This window comes from Arachis ipaensis, chromosome B5 (assembly GCF_059453495.1).
Source record: "Arachis ipaensis isolate K30076 ecotype BB chromosome B5, ASM5945349v1, whole genome shotgun sequence".
In the NCBI taxonomy this organism is placed as follows: Eukaryota; Viridiplantae; Streptophyta; class Magnoliopsida; order Fabales; family Fabaceae; genus Arachis; species Arachis ipaensis.
The window spans coordinates 80,335,441-80,348,624 of NC_142440.1; the positions used below are offsets into that span (position 1 = coordinate 80,335,441).

General features: G+C 40.7%; 1 non-coding gene across 1 annotated transcript; it reads left to right on the plus strand.

The window, feature by feature from the left end:
• Window positions 1-11,355: 11,355 nt before the first annotated feature.
• Window positions 11,356-11,462, plus strand: LOC148564743 (small nucleolar RNA R71). The gene has a single exon (XR_015885618.1). It is a non-coding gene; the product is annotated as a small nucleolar RNA R71 (small nucleolar RNA).
• Window positions 11,463-13,184: the final 1,722 nt, after the last annotated feature.

Consider the following 13,184-nt stretch of genomic DNA (forward strand, 5'->3'; position numbering starts at 1 on the left):
TGTTGATTTGGATCCTCCAATGGTCCTCCCCCAAATGAGCAGTTGTTCTAGACCAATGTGATTAGTTGTGGCTTCAGTTCAAAGTTATTTGCATTGACATTAGGGGTGACAATGCTGCTTCCACAATGTCTAGCATTTGCAAAGGTGTAGGAGGCCAATACTCTCCTCTGTTGTGGGTGATTGTTAACTCCTCCTCCTGGATTAGATGTATCTCCTTCCATCTCGTGATATTCTTCCTCAGATTCTTCTTCTCCAACAATATTTTTCCCTCTTTCGGCTCTTCTTAACCTTCTAAGAGTTCTCTGGTCAGCTTCAGATAAAACAGGAACGGATCTCCCTGTACCTGACATACAAACAAAACAAAAGAAACACCAACAAAATCACTTCAATCTATTGCTAGAATGAAGTTTAGTTTAAGCAAAAATTCGAACAGTTAGTGGGTTAGTCCAAGATTAAAGAATCAGAAAAGAAAAAGTGCTTGATCTAGATCTCCACTTCACGTAATCATTGTCAATCTAATCAATCCCCAGCAACGGCGCCAAAAACTTGATGTGCGGAAAACGATCCGACACAAAACTCACCGGCAAGTGCACCGGGTCGCATCAAGTAATAATAACTCACTTGAGTGAGGTCGATCCCACAGGGATTGAAGGATTGAGAAATTTTAGTTTAGTGATTGATTTAGTCAAGCGAATCAAGTGTTGAGTTGAGTGAAGTATAATTTCAGAAACTAAATTGCTTGAAATGTAAAGGGGAGTGGGTGAATTGCAAAAAATTAAAGAGAACAGAAAATAAAAGTGCTGAATCTTAAAGAACAAGAAATTAAATTGTAGAAACTTAGATTGCAAGAAATGTAAATGACTGAATCTTAAGCTGCAAGAAATGTAAATGGCTTGAATTGTAAATGGGTTAGGGATGTGGAATTGCAGAAATTAAACACAGAAAAGTAAATTGCAACAAGCAGGGAAGTAAAGGATGAATTTAATTGCAGTAGATCTCAAACAGAAAATGTAAATTGCTTGAAGAAGCATTCAACAGAGAAACTTAAAATAGAATCTCCAGATCTCAGGACCCAAGAGACTAGATAACCAAGTCTAGATCTCAATGCCTTCCTAGATCCAATTTCAGAATTTAATTACAAGAAAAGTAAAGATGAAGCAGTAGAAGAAAAGAAGTGAAATCGCAAATTCTCAATGATGCAGTAAATCAAAACAGAGAGATCTCAAGGTGAGATTGAAACAGAATTCCTTCAATTCTCAACACTCAAGACTCAGACAAAGTGTTTAGAAAAGAAAACAAAAACAACCCAGAGGAAGAGAATTCAATTCTCCTTCCCAGGGACTCTCAAATTCTAAAAGCAACTACTAAGGTGAGCTCTCTACTGCCAGAATTGAAAATTCTAAAAAGGAAGCTCTTAAAGAAAACTCTAAAACGAAAAAAACTCTTTAAAACTTCAAATCCTAAGCTATTTATACACTTTCTTCAAATGATCATTAAGCCTTGAATTGGGCCTTTAGCCTTGATGGAATTGGGTTGATAGTAGCCTCCGTTGATTGCTCTTGGTGTTGGGAAGAAATCCATTAGTGAACCGGGCCATGAACCATTCACGTTTGAGCCAACGTTTGAGGCAAACGTTGACTCAAACGTTACTTGAGTGAGGCATTATGCAGCTAGGCCGTGTGCTGTCTTCCACGTTTGGCTCAACGTTTGAGGTCAAACGTGAGCTCAAACGTGGACCTCCCTTTTTGTATGCTTCTTGGGGGCTACTTTGTCCTCTTGTTGCGTTGCCAATTTTGTGCCCAATAGAGACTATTATATATGGTTGGAAAGCTCTGAATGTCAGCTTTCTAACCCACTTGGAATCACCTCAATTGGACATCTACAACTCAAGTTATTCTTGTTTGAAGTATGCCCCTTCATGCTGTTTGGTGCCAACGTTTGACCTCACGTTTGAGTCAAACGTTGGCTCAAACGTTGCTGTGCCCAGGAGCTCCAACTCTCTTCTTTTTGGAGCCAACGTTTGACCTCACGTTTGAGGCAAACGTTGGCTCAAACGTCGCTGCCTCCAGGGATGCCATTTCTCTTCTCTTTGGCGCCAACGTTTGACCTCACGTTTGAGGCAAACGTTGGCGCAAACGTTGCCTTCCCAGGAGCTTCAATTCTCTTCTCTTTTGGAGCCAACGTTTGACCTCACATTTGAGGCAAACGTTGGCTCAAACGTTGCTTTCCAGGAGCTTCATTCTTCAGCCAACGTTTGACCTCAATGTTTGAGGCAAACGTTGGCGCAAACGTTGGCTTTTCCCCAGGGTGTTTTTCAACTGCTACTCACGTTTGAGTTGACGTTTGAGGCAAACGTTAGCTCAAACGTGAATTCCATTTTCTCAAACCCATTCTTGCAACCTTCTTCCATAATGTTGGCACACCTTTTGTTTCCTTTCTTCACCTACAAGTAATCAAAACAACCGATCAAAGTATCACAAAATTCACAAGGTTTATAAATCAATTAATTATCAACTAAAGTTAGCTTGAACCTCATGATTTTGTATCAATTAAAAGGTGGTTTATTGATTTAAGGAAACCATGCAATTCCAATTCAAATGGTTAATTTATAATGCAAGAAAGTGCATAAAACTAAATGAAAACAAAAGAAAAAGGCTAGTGAAACTAGGCTAAGATGACTTGTCATCACCTCTCTCCTTGGTGCATCCTCCAATATGTACACCTCTAGCTCTCTTCGGGGCTTGCAACCATGATACTTCTTCACTCTATGTCCATTCACTTTGAAAGTTGCTTCACTCTTGGGATCAAACAATTCCACCACTCCGTAGGGCTTCATCTCCTTCACCTTGAAAGGACCTTCCCATCTAGAACGGAGCTTGCCAGGCATAAATCGGAGCCTTGAGTTGTAGAGGAGGACCTCATCACCTTCTTGAAAGTCCTTCTTCCCGATGTGATGGTCATGAAATGCCTTAGTCTTTTCCTTGTAAATTTGGGCATTCTCATATGACTCATTCATAAAACACTCAAGCTCTTCTAGTTGTAACTTCCTAGCCTCACCCGCCTTGGCTAAATCCATGTTGCACTACTTTACCGCCCAATAGGCTCGATGCTCAATCTCCACCAGAAGGTGGCACACCTTACGGTAGACGATCTGGAAAGGACTCATCCCTATCGTAGTCTTGTAGGCCGTTCTATACGCCCATAGTGCATCTCCTAACCGGAGGCTCCAACCCTTTCTTTGTGGATTGACCACTTTCTCCAAGATTCTCTTGATTTCCCAGTTGGACACTTCCGCTTGTCCATTTGTTTGCGGATGATAAGGAGTAGCAACCTTATGCGACACTCCATAGCGCTTGAGCAATGCTTCTACCTTCCTGTTACAAAAGTGGAATCCTTGGTCGCTCACAATTGCTCGTGGCGACCCATAACGGCATACAATGTGATTCCTAATGAAAGAAACAACGGCATTGGCGTCGTCAAGGCGGGTAGGTACGGCCTCTACTCACTTTGACACGTAGTCAACTGCTAACAGAATATACAGATACCCACTAGAGTTGGGAAATCGTCCCATAAAGTCAATGCCCCATACATCAAATATCTCACAGAACAACATAGGTTGCTGAGGCATTTCATCCCTTTGGGATGCGTTTCCTAACTTCTGACACTGATGGCAAGACACACATAACCGGTTAGCATTCTTGAATAAGGTTGGCCACCAGAATCCACAATCCAACACATTTTTAGCGGTCCTTTATGGGCCAAAGTGGCCACCACATTCGGACGAATGACAAGCATCAAGAATTGGTTGGAATTCAGACTCCGGGACACATCTTCGAATTACTTGGTCTACGCCCCTCTTCCACAAGTGAGGGTCATCCCAAATATAGTATTTGGAATCACTCCTCAACTTGTCCCTTTGGTTTTTCGAAAAGTTGGGAGGGAAGATTCTTGCAACCAAGTAGTTCGCCATTGGGGCAAACCAAGGAAAGCTATCCGACACAGCATGCAAACTATCCAATGGGAATGAGTCATTGATCGAAAATGGATCAATTTTTAAATTCTCAATGAGGCTTAAATGATCCGCAACCAGGTTTTGAGATCCACTCTGATCCTTAATCTCAATGTCAAATTCTTGCAAAAGCAAGATCCAACGTATGAGTCTAGGCTTTGACTCATTCTTTGTCAATAAGTACTTTAAAGCTGCATGATCCGTGTATATCACTATCTTTGAACCTAGCAAATAAGATCTGAATTTATCTAAAGCATCAACAATAGCTAGGAGTTCTTTTTCAGTAATGGTATAGTTGGATTGTGCCGCATCTAGTGTCTTAGAAGAGTAAGCAATGACATAAGGGAGTTTACCATCGCGCTGTGCAAGCGCGGCACCCACAGCATGGTTTGATGCATCGCACATTATCTCAAATGGCAACGTCCAGTTGGGGCCTCGCACAATTGGTGCCGTGGTAAGAACTCTCCTTAGCTCTTCAAAAGCTTTTACACATTCACCATCAAACTCAAAATCCACATCTTTTTGGAGTAGGCGCGACAATGGCAAAGCAATCTTGCTGAAGTCCTTGATAAAGCGCCTATAAAATGCTGCATGTCCCAAAAACGAGCGGACCTCCCTCACGGATGAGGGGTGAGGCAAAGTGGTGATAATATCGACTTTGGCCGGGTCTACAGAAATGCCTTCATGAGATACTACATGTCCTAACACTATACCTTGTTGTACCATAAAGTGACATTTTTAAAAATTTAAGACAAGGTTAGTGTCAACACATCTAGCTAGGACCTCGACCAAGCTCTCTAAATAAAAATCGAATGAAGTACCATAAACGCTGAAGTCGTCCATAATGACTTCCAGGCAATTCTCCATTAGATCGGAGAAGACACTCATCATGCACTGCTAAAAAGTAGCGGGTGCGTTACATAGTCCAAATGGCATCCTTTTATAGGCAAAGGTGCCAAACAGACAAGTAAACGTGGTTTTCTCCTGATCTTCAGGAGCAATATGTATCTGGAAGTAGCTAGTAAATCCATCAAGAAAGCAGTAGTGAGATTTACCTACCAAGCGGTCTAGCATCTGATCGATGAAGGGTAAGGGATAATGGTCCTTCCATGTAGTGGCGTTCAATCTTCTGTAGTCAATACATACTCGCCACACATTTTGTACTCTTTTAGTGACCATTTCACCGTCGTCCTTCTCGACTGTTGTGATGCCCGACTTCTTGGGGACAACTTGAACCGGGCTCACCCACTCACTGTCGAAAAATGGGTATATGATATCCGCATCCAGTAATCGGGTGACCTCTTTCTTCACTACATCGAGGATGGTCGGGTTGAGCATCCTTTGCGGTTGCCTAACCGGCTTAGCTCCATCTTGGAGAAATATCCTATACATGCACTTGCGGGGGTCAATTCCAACAATATCCGCTAGGCTCCATCCTATTGCTTTCTTGTACTTTCTGAGAACATCTAGGAGCTTTCTCTCTTCTTCACTTGGGAGCTCACTAGCAATAATGACCGGAAACCTTTGGTTATCCTCTAAGAAAGCATACTTCAAATGAGATGGAAGGGGCTTCAATTCATTTTTTATCTCAAGTTGAGGTTCCTTTTCATCAATCTCATGGGATTCATTCTCGACAACTTCTTCATGTTCATCTTCTTGGTGATCCGTCTCCTCAACAATGGGGTAGCACAACTTGTCATGGTCTTCTTCTTGCACTTCTGCTACCACTTCATCAATCACATCACATCGGAGCACGGAATGTTCTTCGGGAGGATGTTTCATGGCTTCCTCTAAATTGAACTTGATAGTCTTGTCTCCAACCCCAAAGTAATATATACCAGTGAAGGCATCTAACTTGAATTTGGAGGTTTTAAGGAAGGGTCTACCAAGTAGAACGGAGGAGGAGCTTCTATTTTCTGTTGGAGGCATTTCAAGGATGTAAAAGTCAACCGAAAAAACCAAATCCTTAATTGCCACGAGTACATCTTCCGCTATCCCCATCACTGTGATCACACTCTTATCGGCTAAGCCAAACCTCGTCGCTGACTTCTTTAATGGAGCTAAATTCAACTGCACATAGATAGAAAGTGGCATGATGCTTACACAAGCTCCCAAGTCACACATACAATCATGAAAAGTGTATCCACCAATACAACAAGACACTAAGCACGGTCCAGGGTCACTATATTTTCTTGGAATAGGTTCCATCAAGAAAGAAATTGAAATACCCAAGGATAATGTCTCCAATTCTCCTATCCTATCCTTGTGTGTACACAAGTCTTTCAAAAATTTTGCATACTTTGGAATTTGTTGAATAGCATCAAGGAGTGGTATGGTTACCTCAACCTTTTTGAACACTTGAAGCATGTTCAAATCAAACTCCGGTGTCTTCTTCGCCTTCTTCACCATGGAAGAAAATAGAATAGGAATTGACTCATCCACTATAGCTTTCCTCTTGGGTTCCTTGAGGTTTACTCCTTCTTCCTCATGCCTTTTGTCTACCACCTCTTCTTCATGTGGAGCTTCAACAACTACCTTTTCCTCATGAATTTCTCCCATGACCCTTGGAGGTATCTTCTCTAATGTAGTTCCCGACCGTAGAGTGATGGTGTTGAGACCGCCTCTTGCGTTTGGTTGGGTTGGGATGGAAGGTTAGAGGAACTTGAGGGTTGATTGGTGTTGTTATTGGGGGTTGGTGATTGGCTTGACATGTTCATCTTTGAAAGCATGTTGGTGAGGTTGGCCAATTGAGTATTCAAGGCCTCGAATTAAGCCTTGTTGCTCTCATCTCGTTTTTCCATAGCGGCTCTAAGCTCATCAACTTGATTCTTGGAAGATGGAGGAGTTTGGTTTTGATTTTGTTGTCTATGGTGTGGTGCTTGGTACTTGGTGTAGTTGTTTTGGTTTTGGTTGGAGTGGCCTTGGTTGGCTTGGTAGTTGGTGTTGTTATGGTGGTATTGGGATGAAGATTGGTTATTGTTGTGATGAGAAGAAGAGTTGTTCCACCTTTGGTTTTGATTGCTTCTTTGTGCATAATCTCTCCACCCTTGATGTTGATTACCACCTTGATGGTAGTTGTTTTGACCTTGAGAAGGGTAGGGTAGACGGTTGTTGTAATTCAATTGGCTACCACAGGGGCATGTTCCTCTTGAATTTGATGGCATTGGTCGGTGTAATGTGTGGTGCTAGAGCACAAACCACAAATTCTAGGAGGGCCTTCAAGTTGAGCAACCGGAGGTGGGGCTTGGACGGCTTGGATGGAGTAGTATTCCTTTTGATCCCTTTGGATTTGTGTAAGGATGGTGGTCATATCCCCAAGTGCCTTGGTTAGACTTGCTTCGGAGGGGGATGGTTCTACCACACCCTTGAGAGGATTACTTCTCACCCTTGTGTGTTGTGTAGCTTCGGCAACATCCTTTATCAAATTCCAAGCATCTCCCTCCGTCTTGTTTTTCGAAAGGGAACCGCCACTAGAAGCGGTGAGCAATCTTCTATCTTCTGCACAAAGACCTCCGGTAAAGTAGCTAATGAGCAAGTGAGTGGTCATTTCGTGGTGTAGACATGACTCCAATAGCCTCTTGAACCGAGACCAATACTCGTACAAACTCTCTTGGTCTCTTTGCATTATACCCGAAATCTCTTTCTGGATGTAGTCGGTCTTCTCCGGTGGGAAGAACTTATCAAGAAACTCTCTTCTCAAGAAATCTCAATTAGTCACAATCTCATCCGGTAGCGAGTAGAACCATGTTTTTGCTTGCGCTTCAAGAGAGAAAGGGAATGCAAAGACCATGATAGCTACCTCATCGGCTCCTTGCCTTCGAGCTGTAGAACAAGCAACTTGAAAATCCTTCAAATGTCGGATGTGGTCTTGACCCGGCAACCCATGATACTTAGGAAGTAGATTTATCAAGCTACTCTTCAACTCAAAGTTTGGATCAAGGTTAGGATACCTTGCTTGCAACGGTTGAAGTATGATATCCGGAGCTCTTTGCTCATGCAAAGTGATCCGGCGTGGCTCCGCCATGTGTGGCTCACCTGTAGGATGCAAAGATGTATTAGTAGTGTCAACAAAAGAATAGGAAGTAGCGGACTCCAAGTCACTCTAGGTGACGTCTAGTGATTCGGTATTTTCCTCAAGAGAGGCCGAAGTACTAGGCGTATAGTCTAACCGTCGTCTAGCTTGCCGAGTGTGTAACAAAGTTCTTTCGATCTCGGGATCAAAATTGGCTAAGCTAGAATTCGGTTGAGACCGAGTCATCAAACTTGAAAGTCATAGCACAAATGTAAAAGAAATCTAAACTATAGCTAAGTATTGAAAGAGGTAAAATATCTACAATATTCACATATTCACATAACCAATATCAACGCATATGTTGCAACCATTCCCCGGCAACGGCGCCAAAAATTTGACAGGCTCCCAAGGGTGTATTGGTAAAGATTTTCTCTAATAAAATCACGTTGCAAGTATAGCTCTACCAACAACAATCCTCGGGGGTCAAATTTAGAGAGGAATTTGGTTGTCACAAGTTCAACCCCAATAGAAATAACCGAAGTATTCAAACCTCGGGTCGTCTCACAAGGAATGGGCAAACATGTGCTTCAACATTGGTTAGAAATCTGAGGTTGTGAGTAATGAGCATGAAAATAAATAGGAATCTTAACAAGCAAGTAATCTTAAATTGCAACAAACTAATTCAACTATCTAAGTAAAACATGAGCAATTCCAATGAACAAGCAACGTTCCACTTAATTCTATTATAAACCAAGCAAGTAACTGTAACTAAAGCAAATAATTTGGGAAAATTCATTTTCAAATATGAATAATAAAAGCAACTCTTGGCTAGGCATGGGAATTGGGGTCACGATCCTTGTCTAACAACCGTATCTTGACAATTATGAGGAACCAAGCTCATTAAGTCTACCCTCAAAGTCTTAAGTACATGATATCTACTCCTAGACTTGAAGTACATCAAATGGCTTTGATCACATCAACCCATAAGTCCCAACCTACCTACTAATTGGATTAGTATTGGGTTGGCGTCAATGAGTCTTAAATTGACCACCAAGGGCTCCCAAATCATCAAATCCATTAGACCCAATGACTCAAGTTTACCCAATTCCATTGACCTAGGCCAAGAGTAAAGAAGACTACTCCATAATCAAAGTAAAGAATTCATCGAACACTTGGTAAGCATTAAAAAAAGACATGTTCAAAATAGCAATTAAATTGAAATCTACAAGTACCCACTAACAATTATCAACATACAATAATCCAAACAACAAGATTAAACATAGAAATCATCAATGTAACATCAACAAGTCAAGATTCACAACATTCATGAAATGGGTATAAAATGATAATTGACAAGAATTCATAAAACTATCATTAGATATAAGCAAAATTGTAACAAGGAATTCAAATTGAACAATTAAAACTAGTAATTAACAAGATCCAATTCATAAATCAACAAGGAAAGATCAAATTAAAACTAGATCTAGAGAGGAACAAGGGTTTTTCTCTCTAGAATAACCAAAGAACCAAAAACTAGCTAAAATTATGTCTTAGTGTAAAAATGATTGATCCCCCCTTTCCCCTTAGCATCCTTGGGTCTTTTCCATGCAGAAACAGCTTGAAATTGGGCCTGATGAGCCTCAGAAATCGCCAGGCACGATTTCCTTTAATGAGGTCACGTGTAGCTTCCCACGCGTGTGCGCCATGCGTGCGTGCGCGCCGATTGCTTTTGCGATCCACGCGTGCGCGCCAAGTGCGCGTGCGCGTCGATAGGAATCTTCTGATCCGCGCGGATGCGTCCATCCTTGCGCTCCGGTTCCAGCCAATCCCATCCACGCATCCGCGTGAAGTGCGCGGGCGCGCCGATGCTGCTTTTCCCAATATTTCAATTCTTCATGTTCCTCCCTCTTTGTACATGCTTTCCCCCTCTCTTCTAAGTCATTCCTACCCTATAATTCCTGAAATTACTCAACAAATACATCACGGCATCGAATGGCAATAGAAGAGGATTAAAATATGGAAATTTTAAGGCAAAATAAGCATGTTTTCCATCATGGAGCAATATTGGGAAGTGAACACAAAACCATGCATTGCTTGCGAATATGTGTGAGAAATATTGATAAAATCCCCCAAAATAAGCACAAGATAAACCACAAAATCGGGGTTTATCACTCATCTCCCTTTAAAGGCTTCTTCTTTGACAATAACTCCTTCATGAATTTAACATAGAGAGGCATTTGCTCCAAAACCTCAGCAAAAGGAATATTAATTTGTAACTTTCTGAAAACTTCCAAGAACTTGAAAACTACTTGTCCTTGGTCTCCTTTTGAAGTCTCTGAGGATATGGCATTTTAGGCTTGTACTTAGGTGCCTTAGGCAATGTAGGATGAGTGTCAAGAGAGACTCGGAATGGATTATCTACACGCTTAGGAGGGGCGTGTTCCACCTCCTCTTTCTTCTCCTCTGGAGCTTCTTTTTCAACTGGCTCCTCATTAACTTGTGCTTCCGTACTTGCCACTTGTCCACTTATCAAGGTGATAGCATTGCAATCCTCTCTTTGATTTGGAATTGTGTTTCCAGGAAGGCTATTAGTGGTCCTCTGATCAATTTTATTAACTTTTGTGTCTAATTGACCCATCTGAATCTCCAAGTTTTTGATTGATGCTCTGGTTTCCTGTATAAAACTGGCCATTAGTGCTTCCAGATCAGTGTTCTTTTGCAATTGAGGAGTTGCTTGCTGAGATGACTGAAACTAGTGGTTATTAAAATTATTCTGTTGAAAACTGCCCTGTGAATTATTATTAAAATTTTATAGCCTCTGAGGTTGCTCTCTCCACCCAAAATTTAGGTGATTTCTCCACCCCTGATTGTAGGTCTTAGAGTATGTATCATTATTGGGGTTTCTAGGAGCACTCCCCATGTAATTGACCTGTTCAGAAGAGGATTGAGGTCATAATTCTCATTTTGCATAAAATTACCTGTCATGTCATAAGGGACATCTTGAGGTGCATTCTGAGTGTTGATAGCTGAAACTTGCATTCCACTCAACTATTGAGTAATTATATTTATTTGCTGAGACAAAAGTTTGTTCTGGGCAAGAAGAGGATCAACAGCTTCCACTTACAAAATGCCTCTCTTTTGAGGAGCCTCAGAGCTCACAGGATTCCTGTTAGATAAGTATAAATATTGGTTGCTAGCAACCAACTCAATAAGCTCAATAGTTTCCTCTGGTGTTTTTTTCATGTGAAATGAACCACCTGCAGAATTATCTAAGTACATCTTGGACATTTCACCCAAGCCTTCATAAAAGATATCTAATTGGGTCTATTTAGAGAACATATCTGGAGGGCATTGCCTGGTCAGTAGCTTGTATCTCTCCCAAGCTTCATAGAGGGTCTCACCATCCTTCTGTCTGAAGGTCTGAACCTGCACACTAAGCTTAGTCAGTTTCTTTGGTGGGAAAAATTTAGTAAGAAACCCAGTGACAACCTTATCCCAAGTATCCAGACTTTCCTCGGGTTGAGAATCTAGCCACAGCTTTGCTCTATCCCTCAAAGAAAATGGGAAGAGCATGGGTTTGTAAACCTTAGGGTTCACTCCATTAGTTTTCACAGTATCACAAATCTGCAGAAAATTAGACATAAACTGATTTGGATCTTTTTGAGGGAGTCCATGATACTGACAATTTTGTTGCACAAGAGTGACTAGCTGTGGCTTTAGCTCAAAGTTGTTTGCAGCAATAGGGGGTACCACAATGCTTTTTCCATAAAGATCTACAATAGGAGCAGTGTAAGAGCTAAGCACTCTCCTAGGTTGCTCATTCCCATTCGGATTTGCCATATTGGCATTAGCAGCATTATTATGGTCCGTAGTGAACTCTGTAGCCTTGTAAAGTCTTGCTTGTTGCAGACGCCACCCCAAAGTCCTTTCAAGTTCAGGATCAAACTCTAAATGAGGTTTTTTGTCCCTGTTCCTGCTCATAAATAGACAGAAGACAAGAAAATATGAAACTCTCTACGTCAGAGTGTAGAGAATTCCCAGTGAGGTAACTTGTGTAAAGAAATAAAATAAAATTACTAAATAAATTAAACAGTAAAAATTTGAAAATGATGACTGAAATTAGACTGAAAAATTCAAAAATAATAGGCAAATTAAATAGTAAAATTAAAATAAAATCAACTAGGTAACACCAAACTTACTTTTAGAAATTAATGGAAACTACTAATACTAAATTTCGAAAATAATAAGGCAAAAATTAAATAAAATTAAAACTAAAACATCTAATCTAAGCAATCAAACAACTAATAGTTGTTAATCACTATCAATCCCTGGCAATGGCGCCAAAAACTTGGTGTGGAATTTAAAGTCCACAAACTAACCGGCAAGTGCACCGGGTCGTACCCAGTAATACCTCACGTGAGTGAGGGTCGATCCCACAAGGATTGATGGACTAAGCAACAACGGTTAAGTGATTTACTTAGTTAGACAAACATAAAATGATGTTTAGAGAGTTCAAAAGCATTAACAGTAAATTCAAAATAGCAGAAAGCAAGCAGTAAATAAGTTGTGAATAATATATGGAGAAATAGTTAAGGCTTCAGAGATATCTATTTTTCGGATTGACTTTTCTTACTAACTATTTTAATCATGCAAGATTTAATTCATGGCAAACTATAAGTGACTAAACCCTAATTCCTTAGACCTTTTTAGTCTCATCTAACCTTCATCAACGGCCAATTCCTTGGTCATATAATTCTGATTAGAGGCTGAAGTTCAATTCTAGTTATATGCCACAAAAACCCTATTTACCCAAATATAAGAGGATTATATGTCACGTATCCCATTAAGTCCAGATAATTAGAAGTTTAGGAGAATATGTTTTCAAGCTGTTGATCAAGTAAAGAGCTTTTCCAAGTTATACAAGAACTCAATTAGAACAAGGGTCATACTTCCGTTCCACCCAAATTCATAAAATAAAGAACGAAAACAATTCTTGAAATATAAATCAGTACGCAAATTAAAATAGAAAAGTAATAGTATCAATCCATACAATAGACAGAGCTCCTAACCTTAACAGTGGAGGTTTAGTTGCTCATCGTTCAGAGAGAAAAACTAGGATTCGTAAAACTGTAAATTGGGGAATGAGGTTGAAGAGAAGAGATG